The 24,736-nt window shown below is 39.0% G+C and overlaps 1 pseudogene; it reads right to left on the bottom strand.

Annotated features, from left to right (window-relative positions):
- Positions 1-6,523: 6,523 nt before the first annotated feature.
- On the bottom strand, positions 6,524-21,674 carry LOC148845899 (THO complex subunit 5B pseudogene; annotated as a pseudogene).
- Between the last annotated feature and the right edge of the window lie 3,062 nt (positions 21,675-24,736).

Here is a 24,736-nt window from a genome sequence, read left to right as displayed (position 1 = left end):
GCCCCTAGTTGGGCAAAAAATTAAAAAACATAACACAAGAAAGAATAAAGCCCAAATTAAGGCCCATTACAGCAAAGAGCATAAAAAATAAAAAAAAAGGATAAACATCCTATGGGCCATTCGTCCCATCTTCTCTACAATTCACAAAAGGATGAAATATATCTGATCTCCTACCCACAGGACACTAAAGCTGTACATTGGGAACATATTCCGTATTTACATGTTACCATTCATGGGGAGATGTTCCCAATGTACAGCTGTAGTGTTCTGTGGGTTTGATCCTTGTGAGTAGGAGATCCGAACTTGGATGATATATGGTTTTTACACTTAATAGCATGTTTACCCCTATACCATTGGTAGTCATTCAATGCAATAGGTCCTAAGAATTTTGGTGCTTCTGTATGCTACTGGATGAACTAAAATAATGCAAAGCTACCCATCCATTAAAAGAACTATAATTTTTATATTTTATTTTTGGCGATTTTGCAGAGGTTTTGAAGGAGCTTCTGAATTCTTTTCCTCACTTAGCCATGACAACGGATGCAGCCAACTCTACTGCTTTGCACACAGCTTCCAGTCAAGGTCACATTGGTGTTGTCAATCTCCTACTGGAAAATGATTCAAACCTTGCAAAGATAGCTAAAAGCAATGGTAAGACTGCCCTCCACTCTGCAGCAAGATTGGGGCACTTGAATGTGGTGAAATCCTTGATAACGAAGGACCCAAATACTGGTTTTAGGACTGATAGGAAGGGGCAAACTGCATTGCACATGGCAGTGAAAGGGCATAAAGAAGATATTGTGCTTGAATTGATTAAACCTGATCCCTCTGTCATCAATTTGGAAGATAACAAGGGGAACACAGCATTGCATATTGCAACTACGAAAGGCCGCCCTAAGGTGGGTTCCATTTAACATTACAGTTTTGGGTGTTTATTTTTTGCAAAATGCTGAACTCCTTTTGATTTCTTTTTGCTCCATTTATGTTTATGAAAAACATGAAGAGCTTCAACTTTTTATGTCCTGTAAGAGGCACATGGTGGATCCATATACATGAGGAGAAAAAGAAAAACAAACGGGACATGATAATTCAGAGAAAGCTTTTTGGTATCTTGATGCTTTTCTTTTTAACCTTTAGGACAAATATGAAGAACTTCAATTTTTTATGTTCTATGAGATGCACATAGGGGAGCCATATATACAAGGAAAAAAGAAAAAGAAACTGGACATGATAGTGCATGGGTAGAATTTAATATAATATATTTAATTATGAGGAAGAAAGGACTTTCTGTTTAAGATCACCCAATAAGTAATATATCCAAGCTGTGATTTGGAAAATTTATGAGCTCATTGACCATTGATTGATGATTCATTTAAACTTTTGATCTGTACTGTATGTAGAAAAGGGGTATTGCCATTCTGTTATTAATTAATAGAACAAATAGTTCTACCAAAGCTAAGAAATATATAATCCTCTACTTTCCAAAAGAAACAGATCCAGGAAAATTCAAAGAAACGCAATCCAGAAACAAAATACATCAGAGATGCTCAAGAAAACTGCATCAGCTTTTAGGACTACATTATATTGTTCTGGCCTAGGAACACCCCAGTACAAATCAGTCCCTCCTGCCTGACCCCTTGTTAAGTTGTCTGCTAGAGAATTTGCTGATATCTGTATGTATCTGAATGAGGTGTTAATTCTAGATGCCAGAGCTCTAGCCTCTCTAGCACAATGCCTGTAGTCATTTTCCTTCGCTTCCATCCCATTTACACGCATTCTTTTTATTATTTATGCTAACATTTATATGCATTCACAACTCAAATACTATTTTTAGAAACGTATTGATCTTTCTTTTTCTTTGGGCGTTTTTCATTCTTTGGGGGCCAGGCCCTTTGGGGGGTGGGGGGACCTTCAAATTTTGGGTAAATAACAAGCACTAAGATATGGCTTGAAAAGCTTACTTAAAGAGGTAGCCTTTTCCTCCTGAAGGACCAGAACTACCATGTTTTTTTTTATCTCTGTGTAGTTTAATATTTTTTCCGTCTCCATAATAAGCAAAAGATAGTTAATCTTTAAGTGATGATAGAAAAACAAAATCATAAACATTTATACCAAATTCTAATGATTGCTATGCCTTAAAGACTTAAGTTGCAAGTTTATGGCTCAAATCTAATTGTGGAGCAGTAGGAAGAAATGTAACTCTTTTATGCCTCAAACCTTGTGCTCAAAAAGCAACTTTTCCTCCTAAGTACTTTTGAAGCAATGATCAAATTTCTTCTCACCAAGCTTTACACCTAACCCTTAGAATATAGTTTTGTTGCTGGATCATTATTATTATTTGATCAGCAATACAGAAAACTAGTCATTCATTAATACACTAACATTTTAAAAGAAAAAAGTGCAACAAGTTGTGAGAGACTAGCAAACCCATTACAAACTAGCCACCCAATACTGTATTACAATTGTGCCCAGTACGTATGTTGTCTTTGAAGTTTGAACCCCTTGCTTAGCTAAACCATCTGCCAAGCTGTTAACAGATTTTCTAACCCATCTTACTTGAATGTTCACGTCTTTTAACAACCATTTGAAGTGCCTGAATTCATTTCTAAGCTGTCAAACTACCCCAATCATCCCACTACTATCTCCAAATCATCTTCAATAATCAAACTACCAGTTCCTATCTCCTTAGCTTTCTCAACCCCAAAAACTGCTGCTAGAAACTCTGTTCTTACCTAATCACCTCATGCAATTGGGCCCTAATATAAGGCACAAATAATAACACCCTCATCTCTAATCAACCCTATAATTCCTGAAGGGCCTGGATTGCCTAAACTACTTCCATCAAAATTCAGTTTCATTCAACCACCCATTAGGGGGTGACCAAACCTCTAGGATTTTTTGTTTCCTAGAGGAATAGCCAGCTATCGCCTCTCAACTCCTGAAGAAGTCCTCCATTTTGAAGTTTGGAAAGAGTTTCAAGGACTTGTTGCTAAAGCTTGAACTGCATAATTTTCTATGGGGGAAAAAAACTTATAGTGAGATAATATTTTTGAATCAAGAAATGAAGAAAGTAGAAAAGAGAAACCCATTGAAAGAAAAAAAAAAAAAGAATAGAAATAGTACCTGTTTTCACAGTTAAGTCACTTGACAAAGGTTTGATTTTGGCTTTTATTTTGTTTTATTTTTTTATTGGAAACGGTAACTTCATTAAAGCAAATTAAAGTAATATCAAATACAACTGTCAAACTTCTGAAATAGGGTGTTGATCCCAAGGTAACCGTTTATCACAACATTGCTCAGAACAGATTCTCCCTCATAGTCCCTTGTTTAGCTAAGTTATCAACTGTCCATTAGCAATTTAGAGTTCCCTTCTATCTCACTTTGGTGTGACCCTAACTGTTTGGCATATCTTACACCTTGGAGCAAAGGCACCACCTCTGCTCTCAACATAGCAAAAATTTTACCATATCCATCTCTGAATACTCCCCCTATACTCGAAGGGTCCAGATTTCCTCTAGAGCTCCCATCAAAGTTCAACTTCATTCTTTGTTGTGTTGGTGGAGACCACGGTTCCTACACAATGGGTATCAGGGAAGTTGTAGTTGCTACCTCTCTCTAATCCTTGTATATGTCCTCAGTTGAGAAGTCTTTTGAACAAATCAACTGATTTCAACCAGTGAATAACCATAATAGATATTCTTTCTACAATTTCCTCCTTAGATTTCTCCACTCCATTAAACATCCTATTGTTTCTTTCTTCCCAGACTGACCAGAGAATAGCTACTCTTCTGGCTGTCCACATAATTCTTTCGTGCCTCTTTGTTTTCCTGAAAAAAGCTTGTGTTAAATAGGCTTACCACGTCTGAGGGAGGTGTCCACCTACAGCCAAAGAGAGAGGAGAACTTGATCCAAATAAAGAATACAAAGGAAATTAGTAGATGTGTGATTGTCTTACCAAAACCCAAGTAGAGAGTGGAGACTACAAACATGGGGTGAGAGGCAAAAAGTTGATTTTGGCTTTTATTAATGGGTGGGAGAGGGTTGAGTGGGACTTGTAGATTTTAGGCTTCCCTCAGCTTTCTGTTTCTCTTATTTTCTATCAAACCAAACACAGCCTTAGGTGTGAGGGCGGGATTTTAGGATAGATGTGGATATATTAGTGGAGAGAAAAGGGATTTTAGGGGTTGTGAGATTTTTATATTAGGAGTTGATTCTTAACCGGAAAGAGGTAAGGATGTGCTCTACTGTTCTAAGACTTGCCAAGACTAGTGAACTCTTCATTGACTTCTTAACAAAGTTCCCTAGATTGGGTGAGCTTTTCGTAATTTATTGGCTTGTTTGGCCAAGTATCAGACAATGTAGCACTCACAAGTTCCAAAAAACAAGATCATATGCAGAAGGCTGATAAATTAGTTTCATTGGTTTCTACAAAAAGTGAAAACAAAGAAATTGGAAGTCATCTAACAGCATTTTTAACATGAGAACATGTCAAAGTATGCTACTTTAGAATCGGATATCTTAATCTAGAAAAACTTGACCACGAATTGCATATGGCTGCTATTACTCAGTTAAGTATAATACAGCATCTAAGAGTACTGAAACTGAGATCGTGATGTTTTTTTTTTTTTCTTATATTATTAGCAGTGTTGAATTTCATTCATCATAAAAAATATCTTGCTGACCACAAGGATCAGGCAAAAGTACAAACTGCCTAAGCTGACCAGACATTAAAAGTTAGAATTTTAGGTGTTATTTACAACAATAACCTTACTGCCCAGCAACCCCCCAACTGAACAAACAGTTCAGCTGTCGTCCAAAAGAAATCCTCTCTCTGACCACATCTGAAACAATTAACCCAAAGCTGACATCATGATGTTTCTTGGTCAGAACAAAAAATTTCAATATTTTGGCTATTACAAGTTTTTAATATCATCTGATGTCATGTTGGTGGCTTTTTTGTGGATATGATGAACTCAGTAATTTGTCTTTTCTTTTTATCTTTTTCTTTTTAATCTGGGTGGGGGTGGTGGAAATAAAAGCTTTGGAAATTAGGATTTCAAGTTAAGTGAAGGAAGTTTTACATTGATTTACATCTGATTATTCCTGAGATTTTCTGACTCTATGGGATTCTGCATTGTTTGTACTAAGACTTGCTTATATTACTACAGATGGTTCGCTGTTTATTATCAGTTGAGGGTATTAATGTTAATGCATTCAATAAGGCTGGAGAAACTGCACTTGATATTGCTGAGAAATCTGGAAATACAGAGATTGCCTCTATTCTAAAAGGAGCAGGGGCCACTACTGCTAAGGACCATGCAAACCCTCCAAGTCCAGTAAAGCAACTGAAGCAGACAGTTAGTGACATAAAACACGATGTTCAGTCACAACTGCAGCAGTCCCATCAAACTGGGGTTCGGGTACAGAAGATTGCAAAGAGGCTAAAGAAGCTTCACATAAGTGGCCTAAATAATGCTATAAACTCAGCTACAGTGGTCGCAGTGCTTATTGCAACTGTTGCTTTTGCAGCCATCTTTACTGTACCTGGTCAGTATGTTGAGGATGAAGTGGTTGGCTTATCACTTGGTCAAGCCCACATTGCAAATAATCCAGCTTTCCTGATCTTCTTCTTGTTTGACTCTCTGGCTCTTTTCATCTCCTTAGCCGTTGTGGTGGTCCAGACATCTGTTGTGGTAATCGAACAGAAGGCAAAGGAACAACTAATGTTTGTGATCAACAAACTCATGTGGCTAGCTTGCCTCTTCATATCAGTGGCTTTTATATCTCTAACATATATTGTGGTGGGCCATCATGCCCGATGGCTTGCTATCTATGCCACAGTAATTGGTGGCTCAATCATGCTGACTACTATTGGTTCCATGTGCTACTGTGTCATTTTACACCGGAAGGAGGAGTCAAATATGAGGAATATAAGGAGGGCATCTGAGAGCCGGTCCCGTTCATTCTCTGTATCTATGGTTCCATCAGAGTCTGAACTAAATGAGTACAGGAGGATGTATGCAGTTTAGGTTTGTTTCAAGCTTCCCTTCGATACCCGATGGAGATCAAATTGACGTTTTACATCATCTTCCCGTTGATTTGACCTATTAATTCGAGCTGAGTTGTAGAAGCAGAGATCATGGAGTAAGAAACAGATACTGTGTTCTAATAATTCAAGGAATTGACCTCGAGCAGAAATCTATTATAATCTTTACCTGTCTTCAAACTCCAGACAATGAATTAGAGTTGCACTTGAATGTATAATGTATATAAGACAAACCTACATTAGGGTTCAGAGAGCAGTGGATGCTATAGATGATCTTTTTTGTTGCTTCTTCCAACATAGATGGTTGGATTGGTGAGCACTTGGGAGGTAATTCGATCCTGTAACTCTGCTTATTGTAATCCTCCAGGTGGTCCTTTTTTATTCCACTGAAATGTATACGGTCATCTCTCACAGACATATGCACATGCGAATGTTGATTTCTGAATCCAGGAATGAAGTTACAAAGGGTTTTCTGTTTCACTCTTCACCCAGTTGAAAGGTGAAATTTTCTATTCTTTCTGACCATCCATGATCGTAGTATTCAGGTTCGTGCCTAAGCTTCTTTCTTTCCAACCATCCATCATTAAGGAGGCTCTTGAAAACAGCCAAGTCATTGAACTGAATGATCAGTTGGCATCCCTTCGAATATGGAGGCATGGGATCATACCGGCAAAACTGCAGGCTCTCTGTGGTAAGGTCAGTCAACCTCACATGTACCTTGTTCTGTCCCCATCCCTTAATCCCCCTGTAACGTACAATTGTAATACCAGAAGGAAAAAAAAAAAAAAAAAAAAGACTTGTTGCTTTGTGTTCTAGTGAATAAGTTAATTACCAACTGAGTGGTGGCCAGTTGGTATGTTAGCTGGGTAGTTACAGTAGTCCCAGCGGATATGCAGATTCGAGTCCCGCTGTTGCCACTTATTTCTGAGTGTTGTTAAAGTATTGTGTTAAATACGTAAAAAACAAAAGAATAAGTTAATTGTGTGCTCCTTGATGGCTGAAGCTGAAGCTGGGTCAATTACTATACCTATGACTATTTTAATTATTTTATCTATTGAAAATAATTCAGTTCAGCCATTTCAGTAGTTAAGTGCTCCCTAGAATATTAGGTATCTCTGTTTTTTAAAATTCACCACATTCATTGTTTCCAACCCATTTTTGTTGAAACTGAGGCAAAAATATGAAATCCAGAAATGTGGTTCGTGAGTAAATGAAACCAACCATATGAAGCTCGCCTACTCATCTAAAAGCATCAAATGGTAGCTAAAACATTGAACAGAACAGAACAGACCAGATTGAGAGTTGAGACTTGAAGGGGGGAGTAGAACCATACCTTGTTTGGTCAAGTTACATCATGGAGAGGCTTGTTTACAGAATTATGGTAATGGGTTAACCTTGTTTGAATTGTTTTCTCCCATAAATAGAAGAACTGTTTTGTTTCTAGTGTCAAGTGTCACCAACGGAGATTGGAGGGAGATGTTGCATCTGCATCTCTTGCCCAGGTTGAGATGGAAGAACCCATTCTTCCGAGGCTGGATCTTCAGTTAAGATTTCTTTCTTGTCTACTCCCACCAGCAACCCAGACAATTTTTTTAGCTTCCAGAGCAAACAAGAAATTGTAAGCTCCAGCGGAGAGAAATGGATGTTGGGAGCTCAAACTGAACCAAGTTTGCAATAGAGAAAAACTGAAATGGTTGAAGACTTGAAGCAAAGCGGAACTCCTGAGAAAGGAAGAATTTTGAAAGCTTCAATCTTCAAAAGATATCAGCAGAGCAGCATTTCCCTATATATTACCACAGGTCCTCCCTGTTGCGTTAAGCTGCTCTTCTTCCAGGAAGGTGACCAAGGTTCCATTTTGACTCTTTTGTGTGAACGCATGGCATTAGACCTTGAAGGGAAGACCAGTCGGTAACAGAATTACGTATGGGCGTATGGTCTCTTCCAATTCCACGAGACCATTGATCAAGAGATTCAGACTCAGGTCGCCTACAAACAAAATGTGAAATTGTGAACTGCTATCAGATTATCAGCAACTGACGACTGACGTGTTTAGTCCCGATTGGGTTTTGGAGCCCGTCGCACACGTCTTATTTTGTAGCAAATTCGGCTCCAGAGCACTTCCAAAGTTCGATCATCATGGCTTGGCTGTGCTGCAACCAGTCACAGCACATTCTTGCGACCACTCAATAAAATACGGATATAGTGATATACTTCTGACCCCATTGGATCAGAAATCAGATTTGTCGGTGTTTTTAATTGAAAACAGATCCGTGTGAGCTCCGTTTCTCCTTGACTTGACGTTCCGTGACCGTACAAGGGTTGCATGGAAAAAAATGGCTGTCAAAGTTGGACAGAGCCTACACCGACTTTCCTAGTCCGGAAAGACGTTTCAATACCCTCCCAACACGATCTCACACACCACATCTCGTACATGGTGGGTCTTATTTTTATTGTAGGTCCCAATTGGCGAGATGTGCGATGTCAGATCATGTTGGGAGGGTGTTGGAACTTGGTACATTATCCTAACTTTCCTGCCCATACGACTGCACCCACGGGACAGTGACACTAGTGTTGTGCGATGTGCAGCTGCAGTGTCTAGTGGGTAGAAGAATCTGGTGGACAGGGAATCCAACCCCTCAACAACCTGTGTTGATGGGATCTCCTACCAACAAAATATTTTTCAACACCCTTTCAATATTATCATCTAACACTATATCTCTAGTCATGAGACTAGGATCCACCATGAAAGTGGGATTCATCATGTATGAGATGTGCGGTGTGAGATTATGTTGGAAGGGTGTTGGAACATCTTTGGTTGGTAAGAGAGCCAGACTCGAGCCCAATAGGAAAATAAGCATGGCCTTCCATGAAGTAGGAGAAACTATGATTGTCTATATTTGATAGCGTGTGTCAAGGTTTTAAAAATCATATCGAACATGGAATTGTTTTAGCTACCGATTTTTAGGTCAAATGGTCTGACCATTTGATTTGAATGGACAGCATGTTCTAATTAAAAAATTAAAATAAAAAATCATTGTCCAAGTCAACAGTTCGATCGCCCGGGTCAGTGGATCGTTGATCAAATCAATGGTTTTTGACCTAATAACGGTTTTAGGGTGAAATAAAACCAATTACCTGAAACTGATTCTTGGGTCAACTGGTCTAGCCGTCTGATCCAGTCCAATTTTCAAAACCATGGCGTGTGCTATCCATAGGGCTCTCCTTGTGTGACACATATCTATAATGGAAAGAGGAAAGACCGTAAGGCAAGTGGTCTCACCACAAGTTTTACACGAAGCGCTTTGGCCTTTAAGTCTTTACATGTGCGAGACTTTTTCAATTAAATCACAAAAAAGGCCACTACTTTTTGATATAAGCATTACGCACTTCATTTTTTCTAGTGTAAATTCCTTTCTTCTTCAACACTCTTTAAAAATACATAATCACCCTTATTGGCTGAAACCCACTCCATACCTCTTTCTTTGGTTTTTCCAATCCTTCTCTCATTAATTATGAATCATCTATTATTTTTAAAAAATAAAATCTCAAGCAACCCTTAACACATAGGTGTCATTTGGCAAGTCTTTTTTGAAAGATCTTCTAGAAATTTAACAACCAAAAGATATAGTGGGTTTTTACATAAAGATCTTGGCAGGCCACTGACCATTTGATTGGAGGCGCATCTTTCTGTGCACCTTTTCACATGAAGACAAGACAAAAAGAGGCAAGAAACTCCATTTCTAGCTTCCCGAAATGAGTTCAATTCGAACTTCTCGCATCTTTTTTGGGGCACAGTCTTTCGATGGTTAGATTTTTCCCCAACAAAATAGGAAAAGATGAAAATGTGGGCTGCTGGGCTTCTAAACAGCCAACAGCCTGCGTGAAAAGATGCACCAAACAGGACCATAGCTAACTCAACCACATTCCTCTCAATTGATTGCCTTAAATTTTCATATGTTCTCTCGGATTTCATTCTCAACATAGTGCCTCCCTCAATTAAAGATCTGAATCTCCTCTCTCCATTTGCATTCCACTACCACCACTTCAAATGGTTCATCTTAGAATGATAGATGAACCATTGAATATGGAAACTATGTTCATCTCCGGGGTCACTACAGATTTTATGGACTCCAACATACCTTTTCTTAGTTCTCAAAGATTTTAACAACTGGTGCGGTTATTGGGTGAGCTACAGAGGTAGTTTCTAAGTTGCATATCATTTCCATTGATTTACATCAGATCAGTTTTATAAATCTGGATCGAATCCGTTATATTGATTTGTAACAGTTGTGGATAATATAGAAGCATTTCTCATTCTCTTTTGCGTTGCTGCAAAATTGGTAAATTACAAACTGGCTTTTTAAAAACCAGCTATTACAGTCTATTACAGTCTATTAATGCACTTTACACAACAATTGCAGGAACATCTATTACAGTCTTACCTCTCACATTACATTTTCTGTGCATTTTAGAATAAAAATTAAAGATTACTTGATGTACTTTATTTTAAATTAATGCACTTTACACACCCACTATAGTATGTGTTGGCTCTTTTTCTTGGGTCTTGTCTAGTAAATAAGATTACTTGATGTACTTTATTTTAAGGGGGCATTTTTTTTTTTTTTGGATTTTGAGAGGGGGAAAGTTGGTCAATGGGACTTTGGTTCCCATTGACCAAGAATTTCATGTTTTTTTTTCAGATTTATGTGGGGACCAAGGAAAGTTTATTTTCCTGGGTATCGCTTACCCGGGGGGAAAGTTGCTAACACTTGAATGGGACAAAAATGCCCCTTTTAATAATGAAATTTTATGGATAAAATGTTCATTGCCTTATTTACATGAGAAATAAAAGAACATGGGTAAATGCACTTACCCAGGTAAGTGTTTCCAAGGAAAAACTTGCCCAAGTAATTGCATTTACCTGGGTAAGTAACTTACTGAAAAGGAACGAGGCCTAAATTAAGTGCATTTATCCATATTCTTTTATTTCCCAGGTAAATAAGACAATGACCATTTTAACCATAAAATGCCATTACTAAAAGGGGCAATTTTGTCCCAACCAAATATTGGCAACTTTCCCTCATGTGGGAAAGTTACTTATCCACCTAGGGGATGGCTACTACTTACATTAGGGAAAATAAATTTTCCATGGACCCCACATAAATCTGAAAAATGAACATGGGTTTCTTGGTCAATGGGTTTCTACAAATGGTCCCTTTGTAGAAAGGGATAGAAATACACATAAAATGCACGAAGAAAATAAAAGACTACAAAGACCTAACAAAGAAACAACCCTATATATCAACCAAATGTATGAGGTCAAAGAAAGGATTGGTGAAGGAGGTCTCATAGAAACTAATGGTATCCGAAGTTTGCCAACCAATTTGCTGTAGAATTAGCTTCTATAAACATGTGGTTGAAGGAGACGGTTAGCTTGTTCAATCTACAAACTTCATAGCATTCCTTAAGTAACAGAGACACATTCCAAGGTGGAACTTCGGACCATTTTAGCCCATTGATAATGATTTTCGAGTCCCCTTCAATTATGATTTTACTCCTCACAAATCTTGTTGCTACATGAACCGCTTCCAAAGCTGCCCACCCCTCCGCCATGTTGATCAAACATCTAACAAACTCCTCGCTAACAACGTAATGGACTTCCTTGACACTTACTCTAGCAACTACACCGATCACACTAGCACCATTTGATTTTCAAGAAGCATCAAAGTTTATTTTAACTTCATTTAGTGTTTGAGGGATCCACTTGACTTGGACAGCCACACGTCGGGGTCTAAAGCCTAGTAAAGCATGGTTGGTGTTTGGGTTATGGTTGAGCTGGCCCGGAGTGCCACGTGGCAGCCTCCGTGGCCGTCTCATCTCTTCAGCCATGTCGGCATCACGCAGGATGGATAAGCACAACCAAGGGGCCTTGTATGGATAAGGAAGACAACCCCGCCAGGGAAGAGGACTTATCTCGAAGACCTCGGCGGGTAACCTCATCCCAACAACCCTGGAAGCCTCATCCAAATAGAACACAAATCTTTAGCTATAAATAGGTAACCTCCGCTCAAGGTTAGAGACTTTTGACTTTTCGGACTTTCATACTCCTTCTTCGGCTTGAACCAACATTGTTTTCATCTGCTCGGCCTGACCATCTTCCCTACCGTTCAACTTACTTGAGCGTCGGAGTGCCTACCTGGGGAACAACTCCTCGGGCCTTTGACCTTTTCGTGGTTTTAGATCTTACTATGCGGCTTTGTCCTTCCACCTCGACTTCGCCAGTTGGCAGGATTATCTAACTGCGACATCGGGTCGGGACACCTCGGATCGAACAACATCAGTTAGTGAACTCTAGGTACTCAGAACAGTAGGAGTGTGTGGTTTCAATGAATACAATGAAGGGATTATTTATTATTGAAGATTTTTGCATTTCTATTTTTCCATATTAACCAAAGGGTGCAGCTAAAATGTTCAATTACATTTTCTTACCCCACTTCTATTTTAGATTTCATGATCTTGCTTCACCAGTCATCTGTTTCTTCATTTACATCTAGGTTAAGGATTGCTTCAAAACTCACCCATGTTTGTATGGCCACCAGGCATGTCATGAAGATGTGCTTAGTCGTTTCTCCTTCACCACAAAATGAATAGTCTAATGCAATTTGCTTTCCATTTCTTGCAAGGTTGGACTTACTGAAAAGGTTATCTTCTAGCACTAAGAAAATGAAATCTTTAGAGGAAATTTACAACATAATTCTTGTTTAACAAGTAATTAATATTAAGATGTTAGATAATTAGAGTAAATGTTTTTTTTACGAATATCAGCATCACAATGGTGACTTTGTTGCTAGATATATTACAAGTACATCCCCATGGTTAGTCCTTTGGCCAATAGTTATTTTTGTGCTAAGTCCTCAATAGACTTGTTCATGGGCCAGGTAGCCCGACAGGCTGGTCTAGTCCAACCCCTTTTTTGTTAGGCTTGGACATTATCTCAGGCCCATAGGCTCAGGCTTGGGGCCAAAACACTAGGCCCAACTTTTATCAGGTTGAACTTGAGCTTTCTAAAAAAAGCCTGGCCCAAGCCTGGGTCCAAGCCTAATAATATTTTATATAATAAAAAATGTAATCTTTGTTCCTCTTCTCCTTTCTAAAGACATAGTGAGATCTTTCAACATTTTTGGGTTATAAGGTCATTTAATATAAATAAATCAATTTTTTATTGAGTAAAAAAACAAAAAGCAACTTTTCCAATTTATAGGTTGGGCTCAAGCTCGGGCCTGAATGTATTTTGGTAATAAAGAGGCAAAGATTAGACTGAACTCAGTCTAGCTTGGCCTGTGAACAGGTCTAGTCCTCAAGCACTTGATAAGAGAGATTGGGGAATGCATGGAATTTATGACCTGAAGGTAAGCAATGATTATAGTGAATTCCTCTCTCTCACTCTCTCTCATGTGGGAGGATTCATGACATGAAGATTTCTGTATTTTTCTCTTGTTGATTTGTTATTTTGATTAAAAAATCTTAAATGACTCGATTGAATATCTCATTGCTTCTATCTTTTTGTGAAAACAATCATTGCTTTCTTATTAATTTTCCTTTTTGATTGAGTAGGTTTTTGGTGAAGATGGAAGATTGGTTGGTTTTGAGTTTTGACACACTAATGTTTTCATTGTTGATCCTAGCAACAATAACTAAAGGCTTTCTACTTAGTTTGCAAGGATGGGGATTTATTATTGGTTGTAACCAAATTTTTTGAAATGGAGGAGAAGCCTATTCTCTTTGAGATATTCCAAGTTTTCCCAAGTTAATACTTAGTTGTCGGAGTTTGATTCCCAAGTTTATATCTCTACTGATTTTGTGGTCAATGTTGTAACTTGAGGCTAATTGAAGTTTTTTTATTCTATTTTTTAAAATACAAGCATTATATTTAAGATTATTCTAATTAGCTTACCCATATATGTTAGACAATAAGGCTGCATTTGGAAATGATGCAAATGGAGTGTAAATCCCGGTTCAGGGTAAATTTGCACTCTGGTTCACTTTTGCCTGTGTTGTGTTTGGCAATATTACATTTATGCATTGACAAATGACATACTAATGCATATTTACATTGATAATAATATGTAAAAGTGCATCAATAAAAAAGAAGTAAATTTACATTCAAGTGGGCTTTTGATTAAAAAAAATGTACTTTATTGGAATTCGTGTTTGCATCCATTACATCTAAAAGTTTGTTTGGTAAGAAGGTAAATTTCTCAGTGCAAAACTAACCCAACCTTGCAATTTATATGAACCGTTTTGCACTCTACAAATTTGCATTCACACTTATTTGCATCGTTTCTAAACGCAGCCTAAGAAAAGAAATAAGAAAAATTGCTTTTCATCACCTTTACATATACACGGAAAATACTCAAGTTAATATTTTAAATCAACTCTTAGCACTGCCATTTCTTTTACATTAAGTGCCCATTTGGGGGGGCTAAATGAAGTGGTTTCTGGTTTTTTGATGTGGGTCCTACATTGACATTTTTAAACTATATATGTTTGGTGAAAAGAAGAGCCCGAATCAACTATCAGTTAGTCATTTTTTGGGCTGCCCACTTCATCTTCTTTAGGTAGCTTATCCAAAACACTTCAAAGCAGTTGAACCAGCTTAGCTAAATGTTTAACTCAACTTTCCCAAACAGGGCCTGAGTGTAGACATATGCCATGTCTTCGGTCTTCCTTGTCCTTGAGCTGGCAGGACTGTTATGTTTAGCTTGCCTAAACTATTATTTATGTACCATCTGATTGTATTTAGAATGTGAAAAAAAATTGTGCTTCTATGATGCGGGAAAGATATGGTATCGAAAGAGTTTTGACCAATTAAAACCTGATGTGGCGTAATCCGGTTGCTTCCTGTTGGATGTGATCTGCCTGCCAGCAACGATGAGAACTGGGTTTCCCGAAAGAAATGAATCAGAGATCCCGGGGTGGTTCACCCGGTGCGGATACTCCGATGGCTAAGTTAGAGCACAGTAGTGGTGGAGAGAGCTTGATGATGATAATAGTGAGAGAGTGTTATGGGCCCGGGAATAGGATCGCGTCACGGGTCGGTCCACGGGAAAAGCTCATGTTTTCCCTTGTTCCTCCCCTTCCCAGCTGAACCTATCTTGACGTCCTAGAGGGTGATTTGTCCAAGAGATCACCAAACTCTCCTTTTACTTCTTTCTTGACTGGAAATTTGATATCCTCATTCAATAATGGGGTCTCCTTAAATAGGAGATTACAAGAGTCCTAATCAAAGGGAGTCTCCTTGCGGAATAGGGAGACTTCCAGTTCTATCTTGCTAAGGATAAGATAAGCTAATCCTAATCTGATAAGCTACTAACAAGATAAGATAAGAGCAATAGAATAAGATAAGAACAAGCAAGATGACCTAATCTAATCTAGATAAGGTTGTTGTTGTCGAACTGGGTAGGATGAGAATCATTGAATCACTGCTGCTGTTGGCGGTGGGTCAGGTGCCTGTTGCTGCCGGTGGTGACGGTATGTCTTCCCGAGGAATGTGTCCATAACATTACTCCCCTCCTGGACTACGAGCTTGTCCTCAAGCTCGAACTCTGGATATGTGGCATGGAATTCTGCCAATGGGAGCCATGTGGCTTCAGCCGATGGTAAATTACACCATTCTATCAAGACTTCAATAGCAGCACCAACAAAGAGCTTAGCTGACTGATGGGGAAGCTCAGTACCAGTATCATCAGGAAACAAGTTGCATAAGATGTTGTTCTGAGGTCCTTCTTGAGAGCCATCAATCCCAACACATACAACATTCAACTTCAATAAGTATTCAAACCTCAGAGTAACCAATTTTACAGGCTTGGGATTTGAAACCTCATCATCATGTATATGAAGGATGATTTTAAGAGGATGAGATCGATAGATTCCTGATTGGTCAAGGTTCTCTTTTCCATTAACCTTCTTTGGACGCTTTCTCCTTCTTTGGCCCTCCTCTTCCTCATCAGGCGCATCATCCTCCAACTTATTCATTTATGTATTTGTAGAAACACCATTGTCCTTAATTGCTTGCTGGTGGGCAAAGACTTGAGCATCCTTCATGCTTCCTATAATTTCCAATTCATTACTCTCCCCAAATGCCTCCTTCTGAGCCAGCAATTGTGAGTAAATCACATAGAGTGGAGGTGATAGTAATTCTGCTAAATTATGCTGCTGTAATTTCTTTGTATGTAGAACCCTAGTTGGTGTTGGACAGGCAAGGATGCTTTCTTCAGAGATTTTGGGAGACTTGAAAGGAACTTCTTTCGGTGTGCAATGGTCTCCATAAGGCTTTTCTTGTGTTGCTCCAGTTTCTCATGAAGTTTGCAGAGTTCTTTTCGTCGAAAAAGCTCAAAATTAAGCTGCCTTAGCATCAGGTCATGTGCATTGTCTTTTGATAGTACAGATCCTTTAATATCTTGAGGGGCTGAACTGAAAAACTCTTCCTCAAGCACAAGTTCAATATCCGGATACTTTGACTTGAAATCTTTGCGCACCTTTATGGCTTTCACAAATTGAATTTTCTCATACATCAAATTGTGGAGCTGCAATGTAGTGAAATCTACCGGTGCCTTAGCACGTTCTGTTTCTGCTTTAACATGATCCTCTTCTAGCAATATAAAACAATTTACCTTATCCCGGTTATCTGTCCGTTGATTCCAAAAAAACTGCTCGCAGCGATACAGCCAGCCTAAGGGGTCTTCGTTGCCGTTGTACGACGGGGATTCTGGCCTGTTGTACTTGGGGATGACTGCGGCTACCGGGGCGACGACCTACTGTTCGCCAGACAACTCCGTCAAGTCTGGTCAGCGGCTATTTGTGATTACAGCCCCTTCTGGATTCCTCTCCTTGTTAGAGAAATACGATTCCAGCAAGCGTTGCAGCTCCCGGACATCGTCTTTGACCTCACGAACCTCCACGCTGGTTTCCACGAGCCTATGCTCCAGTTCGTGGACCCTGGATGATAGTTGCTCCAGATCTCCCATGATGGTTGGCTCTGATACCAAGTTGTTATGGGCCCGGGAATAGGATCACGTCACGGTCAGTCCACAGAGAAAAGCTCCTATTTTCCCTTGTTCCTCCCCTTCCCAGTTGAACCTATCTTGGCGTCATAGAGGGTGATTTGTCCAAGAGATCACCGAACTCTCCTTTTACTCTCTTTCTTGACTGAAAATTTGATACCCTCATTCAATAATGGGGTCTCCTTAAATAGGAGATTACAAGAGTCCTAATCAAAGGGAGTCTCCTTGCTGAATAGGGAGACTTCCAGTTCTATCTTGCTAAGGATAAGATAAGCTAATCCTAATCTGATAAGCTACTAACAAGATAAGATAAGAGCAATAGAATAAGATAAGAACAAGCAAGATGATCTAATCTAATCTAGATAAGGTTGTTGTTGTTGAACTGGGTAGAATGAGAATCATTGAATCACTGTTGCTGTTGGCGGTGGGTTAGGTGCCTGTTGCTACCGGTGGCGACGGTACGTCTTCCCGAGGAATGCGTCCATAACAGAGAGCTAGAGAGCTAGAGATTATACACACAACAATAAGAATAGAACGTACCTCACCCCCGGGGGGGAGTCTTTATATACTGGGGTCCATGCGGGTTGGCGGAACAGTTACTGGATCCTAGCTGTAACGGGACTTGCTTGCGTGTTAGGTGGGCAAAAACGCTGTCCAACGGTAATACTATCATATGTTGTCATATGGTAATTCTGTCATACACCGTCAAACGGTAATATTGTCCCTTCCCGCTAGAACCGGGGAGTTGGTGAACTAATGTGACCATTATGAGGTACGGCCCTGTAGGATACAGAGTACTATGGTGTACTCCTCGAGGTTGCCATTCGGAGGTCTGAACGGTAAGCGAGCCACCTGTAGGATATCAAGTTGTTCGATGGCGAGCTAACTGGTAGCGAGCTCCTCGAGTTCATGTTCAGGTCCACCCCGATACGTATGCCGAAGTCCCCCATGGACCAGGGTGATCCATCGGTCCTAGTACGGTTTGTAATGAACTTGGTCTTGTTTTGTCGCGATCTGGTGTCGAGACGATCTTAGCTTGAAGTGACTTTAGTACGGGGTACCTGCCTACCCGAGCTCACTTTGTAGCGAGCTGATTCATGATGAGCTGTCACTCATGTTGAGTCATGTCCACGTGTCGATCTGATCACGTCGAGTTGTTGCTTTACGTCGAATCACATCCACATGTCTCCCTGTCACGAGGTCGGGCCAAATTCTCATTCATCAAAACCCACCCATGAATTTTGATAAATAACAACAGATTGGCTACGACGTTTATGATTCCAATTGATTGGTCAAAAATATTTCAGATATCATCTTTTCCATATCATAGTCGAACCCGTTGTGTTTTTATTTTATTATACAAATTTTAGATTTGATTGGCTATTTATAATTAGATACTCATGCTCATAACCACTTTTGGAAAAGTATTTTTATCTCATTTATTTTCTTTTTCTATCTTGTCTTTTCTCTCTTTCTGTGCATCACACGGGTTTGTTGCTAGCTAGTTTATATACAACATTATAACAATGCTGAAAGCATGGTTGTATGGACTAACATTTCTCATGGAGAGAGCCCTTTGTATAGCACAGGCTATTGAACATGAATAGACTAAATGAACTTGGTTGTAAATGGATCATATCAAATTGGATATACCTAGATACAAACTTTATTTTGATAATGTTTGAATTTGAATCCAATCTTATCATTGGGTTTAAATTGAATTTAGATTCAATATAGATATTTATCGTCACTTGAATCTTATTGCAACTATATGGGATCAACTACATGAATTCTACTTCACCATTCTATTCTATTCAATGCCATATCCATTGTTAAATCAAAGGTTTATTATTTCAACCCATATCCTTTTTAGTTTATCCCTAAAATTAGTTTAAAAGAACTTTCGTCTTACATGAATTGAAAGTAACTTGTATGAAAGTTAAACTTATGTTTATTTAATAGAAATTCAGCTTTACTAATAGAGATATTATAAGAACATATATTTAAATCGGATTAAATTGAGCCACTGGTCTGAGAGGGGGGACCATATTTGATCTAAGGGTGCAATTCTGGTGGGTTGTGTCGGATTCAGGCTTAACCTAGGCCCAACCCAAAGATTGAGGGACCTAGCCTGAGTTCAAGTGCCAGCCTAGGCCGCTAGGCCCAGTTCAAAGTAAAACTTAACATAGTCATGCCAAGCCTCAATATCCAATTGCCTGGTGGCTTGGTTGGTAAATAAATCGGGTAGTCCCAAAAGATATGTGGTTTCGAGCTCCGCTATTGGCTCCCACCACACCTTTGAGAAGAGTTGTTAGATTATTGTTGAAAAGGGGTTGTAACATGCCAAGGAAAAAAAAATGAAATATGACTCCTATGGGGGCACAAGGTGATAATTCAATACCAAAAAAAAAAAGATAAGACTCAAATTGGGTTGGATTGTCTTCTTGTTTTTCATTCGTATGGCTCTATAAGACTACGCTCTGTTTAGGGAGTTCAGCTTTGGTCAGGGCAAAGCCTGTTTGGGTAGTCTTTACAGTCTTACATTAAGAATATTTTCATACTTTATGTGCTTTATTTTTTATGTAGCGCTATCTGACTACTCTCTGTTGGAGGATGATCTGACCTCCAATCGAGCAATGAGCTAGGTGAATCTGCAAGACAGTGGATCAGAGAACCTGGGGTGGTTAACCCAGTAAAGTCACTCCGATGCTTAAGTTAGTGTACTGTGGTGCGAGCTAAATGCTTTGAGAATTCGAGAGCTGGAGAGCTAGAGAGTAGAGAAATCACGCGTACCTGGGCCCCAAAGGGGTTATTGCTCTTATATAGTTGAGCTCTCGCGGGTTTCGCGGATCGGTTCCTGGATCTTCGTCCTGAGGGGATCCGTTTCCGCTTTAATTGGGAAACAACGTATCATTTAATAAAGTTTATCAATTTCGCCTGATCCGGACGGGGAGAAGATTAGGCCTGCTGTTACGCGGCATGATCCCATGAGGTTCGGAGGTCTACTGGAGAAACTTTCGGAGTCGTTATGTGGAGGTTCAGGTCGGTAGCCCCGAGCTGATACTTCGGTTTTTTAGTTCCAAACTGGATTGAATGCCAAGGTGCTCCGATGCCGAGGTGATTTTGTGTCGAGGCGACCGAACACCCGAGTTCAAACATTGCGAAATAGGCTTGCTAGGCTGAACTGTCACCCCTTAGTAAGGTCATGTCCATGTGTCCCCTTCTTGCTAGGTCGCGTCAAATCACCCTTCATCAATTTTATAAGAAGATATTCCCAATGCAAAGTTGCAAAAGGCAGTTGAAATAGTGTGGGCACAGGATTGCCCTGATGGAAGCCAATCTCCTGCTGAGGTTACCTAAACCCAGCCTAAGAAATAAAAATGCCCAACCTTCCAAGCCCAGGCCTAGGCCAACCTAAGGCACAAAAAGCCCAACCCAATCCGTGCAAAAGCTTAGTGGTTTGGGTTGATCTGCCCCAAGTTGCATCCCTAATTTAACCCACCACAAATGGATTAAATTTGGATCTCTCTCAATCAGATCGTTCAACTGAAAGCATAGGAGGGCTTCGAATCAGCTAATGAACCACTTAGTATTAAGATCATCCATGCTTACCACAAAAATAAATAAATGACTAGGGGAAAATTATTTCTCCAAGCATAGAGGTGTAAAGTGGGTCATGTCGTTGGCCCGTGGGCGGCCTACTCAAAAGGTGGGCCGTCACAGGCCGTGCCACCCTCTCCGGTGGAAATTTCAGGGGTCGGCCCGACACGGCCCATGGGCCAGGCCCAGGCGGGCTTGTGCCATGCTACGGGCCTGGGCTGGGGCTGTGGGCTTGGGCCGGGCCAGGCCAGGCCAGGCCACAAGGCAGGCCTTAGGCCTGAGCTGAACCGGGCTGCACTATTTTTTTTTTTTTTTGAAAATTTTGATTTCTTTTCTAAGTAAAATTGTAAAACCAAAATATTTAACTTTCCTTTGAACTTTGGGAATTGGGAACTATTTAAAAAATTAAGAAATGAGAAGTCTAAGTTATCTAACACATAAATGAAAAAAGAAATGCTTAACCAAATTGAAATAAGAATGATGGAATAACAAATTGGAAGAAAAATAGGAATTTTATTTCATTTAAATTTGAATAGTACAAATTACAAATACAATGATTGGATCATTGGATACTTGGATGAATGAAATATGAAAATGAAATAAATTAATAAAATATAAAAAATACAATATGGTTACAAATTGAAAATACAAAATTGCATTGTTAAAAAATAAAAAAATACAATAATTTGAAAAAATAAAAAAAAATCTATACAAATAGTCAAATTCATGAATCATCATTTATGACTTTCACCATCTGCTTTGGGTGAAATATCCGGTGTAGTATCATGCCCTCCTTTGTCTTGTAATCTATCTTCTGCATCTACACAATCATTGAAGCAGATGCACATCTCTATGCTTTCATCGTTCATGTAGCTTCTTTTGTCATCGAGCACCCTGGTACCTGCACTAAAACAAGACTCTGATGAAACTGTAGACACCAGAGGGGTTAGTAGATCACGTGCCATGGTGGCGAGAACTGGATAATTTTTCGAATGCTCACTCCACTGGAGGGGTTAAGAATTCATATAGATAACATTATCATGGTAGCTCAGTTGATATATTGGTTGATTTGTCCCCATGAAGAGTCCCGCTACTATTGTTCTAGACAATGTTTTTGAATCGCTATTGACCTGGACGGTCAGACCATTCGGCTTGGGAATCGTGTAGGCAATATGTTCCATTTTATCTCAAACCCGGTTTTGGCCAAAAATCGTTAAAAAAGTCAACAGCCCATTGATTAGGGCGATCGAAACATTAACCTGTTCAATGGTTTTTGGACATTTTTATTTTTAATTTTTTAATTTTTTTGTCAAAACAAGTCATCTATTTGAACCGGACGATTGGAACATCAACTCGAAAACTGGTGGCTAAAATGATTCATTTTCCAGATCGTTTTTTAAAACGTTGGTTCTAGAAAAAAAAAAAAAAAAGAGTAATGTAAAAACACCAGAATGGTTAATGATGTGATATTGTATTGTTAATAAGAAAGCAATGGCTAGAAAAAGGTGTGGAAATATTGTTGAAATATGACATCAATACAGCCTAAAATAATTTATGTCCATTTTATGAGTCCAGTCAAGTTTTATTTCAAATATTTGATGCATTTAAATCAAAATTTCAACCAATTAAAGATATTATATGGTCTAATTACTTTTCATTTGATTCATGTTTCATAAGATGTGAAGACTTTAACAAAGTAAAGGATTCAACTTGGACACACTGTTTTACCACTAGTTACAAGTTTTTTGTTTCACGGTGCAATCATATATTTTGACCCAATTTATAGAACCCAAACCCAAAGAGAAGTTATACAGATAATATCCTGATTGGATGGATAAAGATCATCTTATTGTGCGTAGTCATTATTTTAAGCGAGATAACTCCGTTAATGTGATAACTTGTCTTACACTGTCAGTCCCAAGTTTGGATATGCATCAGGAGAATTGCATCGGATTAGTAGACAGGAATAATAATTGTACCAAACTTTCATGGTCATGGATCCTGATTTTGATTGATATAGCGCTATTAACCCATAGAATATCATTTTCTAAAGAACTATTCATTTTCCTTTATTGCATATGCAACCAAAAACAGTCTATATCTCATGTAGAAGTTGAACATATTTGGTTTTGAAAATACAAAAATAGGAATAATTTTACAAGACCAATCAGCCCCCCACAAGATTGTCCCCACAACGTCCCACAGCACATCCCCGCTGTGTATTAGGAACATCTCCCAATGATAATCCCAAAAATAATGATATCAACATTGGGAGATGTTTCTAATACACGGCGGAGATATGCTGTGGGACGTTGTGGGAGGCAATCTTGTGGGGGGCTGATTTGAACTCTGATTCTACCATTTGAGTGGTTCAGAGAAAAAGGTCTAAAATCCAAATAACCACAACTATTTCATGGGGACCCCTCTCCACCATTGGTTAAGCAAGCTTTAGCTTGAAAACCCTTATATCTAAATTCAGCCCTCCATTTTGGGCACTTTCAGATTAAAAGAAAGAATGTAGAATTTGGCTGCAATTGTCACTTGGGCAAGAAAGGTGAGGTCCATTGCTTACATTGATCAGGGAAGTGAGGTCATGGGCACAAAAAGCATGTGAGATGTACGTGGAAAAGCAGAAACAGAGCTTCATATCAGGAGGTCAGTGAGGCCCACATTTTATTTATTTATTTATTTATTTATGGTAGGCATTGAAGGGCTTAATACTAAAGGCTTGTTTGGGATGGCTGAGCTACAGCCAATTTGGGTTCTCACAGTTTTTACTAAATGTAGCTTATGCTGTCCGTGTAGGAATCACCTCAGAAAGCCAGAAACCATTCCGCTTCGGTCCTTCCAAACGGGCACTAAGAGTTCCATGTGCTGAGATCAGCCCTCCTGTGCCTTTAGTTGATAACAAATGGGCTTTATTTGGCCCATTGGGCCTAATAAGCTAGCCTTAACTCTTAAGCCTGTCCACTTAATTAATAGGTTAAGAGGGCCGGCCAAGAGTAGTTCACAGGCCGAAAGATTTAACCCATGCATATATATATGCACCCTTGCACAATTAGATGGCTAACCTTGTGGGCCCATGCCAGTATATAGCCTTCAATCAAAATGCATTACCCATTTTTAGGGCTGCAAATGGATCGGATCTAGGTAGATCCAAATTTGATTTATTTATATTTGGATTTTATCATCATCATCTAAAGCCTTGTCGTAAGTATATGGAATTGGCTACATAAGTCCCATTTCATCATTCCATTCTATTCAGTTCTGCTCTAACATACCCTTGTCCAGCAGAGTATACTACACCAAGATTCAAAGTATCGATACGTATTGGCCTATATCGGCCGATGTATATCGTGTCGGTGGCTTCCCGATACGCCCCTATAGGGGGTGTATCGGGATTCTAGCTAGTTCAGGGGGTGGAGGAGCCTTAAACCACCCCCCCCCCCCGAACCAGTTTTGAAAAATAAAAAATAAAAAACAAAAGAACACTATTGATATCGCCTGATACGCCCATACCGACATATCGGGCATATCGATATTTTGAACCTTGCACTACACTACACTCAGATTATGGTGTAGACGTGTGGTGCATCATTTTCAATGAATGCTCTAGTATGAGCATGACAAAATAAATCATGATTTATAACCATAAAAGTTTGAAAAAAGTTTTAGTACCAACTGCCAATCTAACGCAACCCTCCCCTTTATTCAAGCTTGAGACCAATAATATAAGACAAGCTCACACTAACAAAGTTATTTGAATACCGGGTTTATATATGATTCGAATCAAAACTCAAAATGATCAGAATATTAAATAATTATTTAATAAAATAAAGTAAAAATAACTTCGATATTATCATGAACAAAATGAATTGAAAATAACCTTATTGAAACTTGAACCTAGCTCCTTAGTAAGAACACAACCATTGAAACCAATTTTACTGACATACAATATAATAAAGTTTTAAGTATATATAATCATATATATTTAAATTGAATCAACCCGGATCATATTGAACCGGAT

This window comes from Nelumbo lutea, chromosome 7 (assembly GCF_056320005.1).
Source record: "Nelumbo lutea isolate HS-2025 chromosome 7, American lotus-T2T, whole genome shotgun sequence".
Classification (NCBI taxonomy): Eukaryota; Viridiplantae; Streptophyta; class Magnoliopsida; order Proteales; family Nelumbonaceae; genus Nelumbo; species Nelumbo lutea.
Note: the sequence above shows the minus strand (reverse complement) of the source record. Positions and strands in the feature narration are given on the sequence as shown.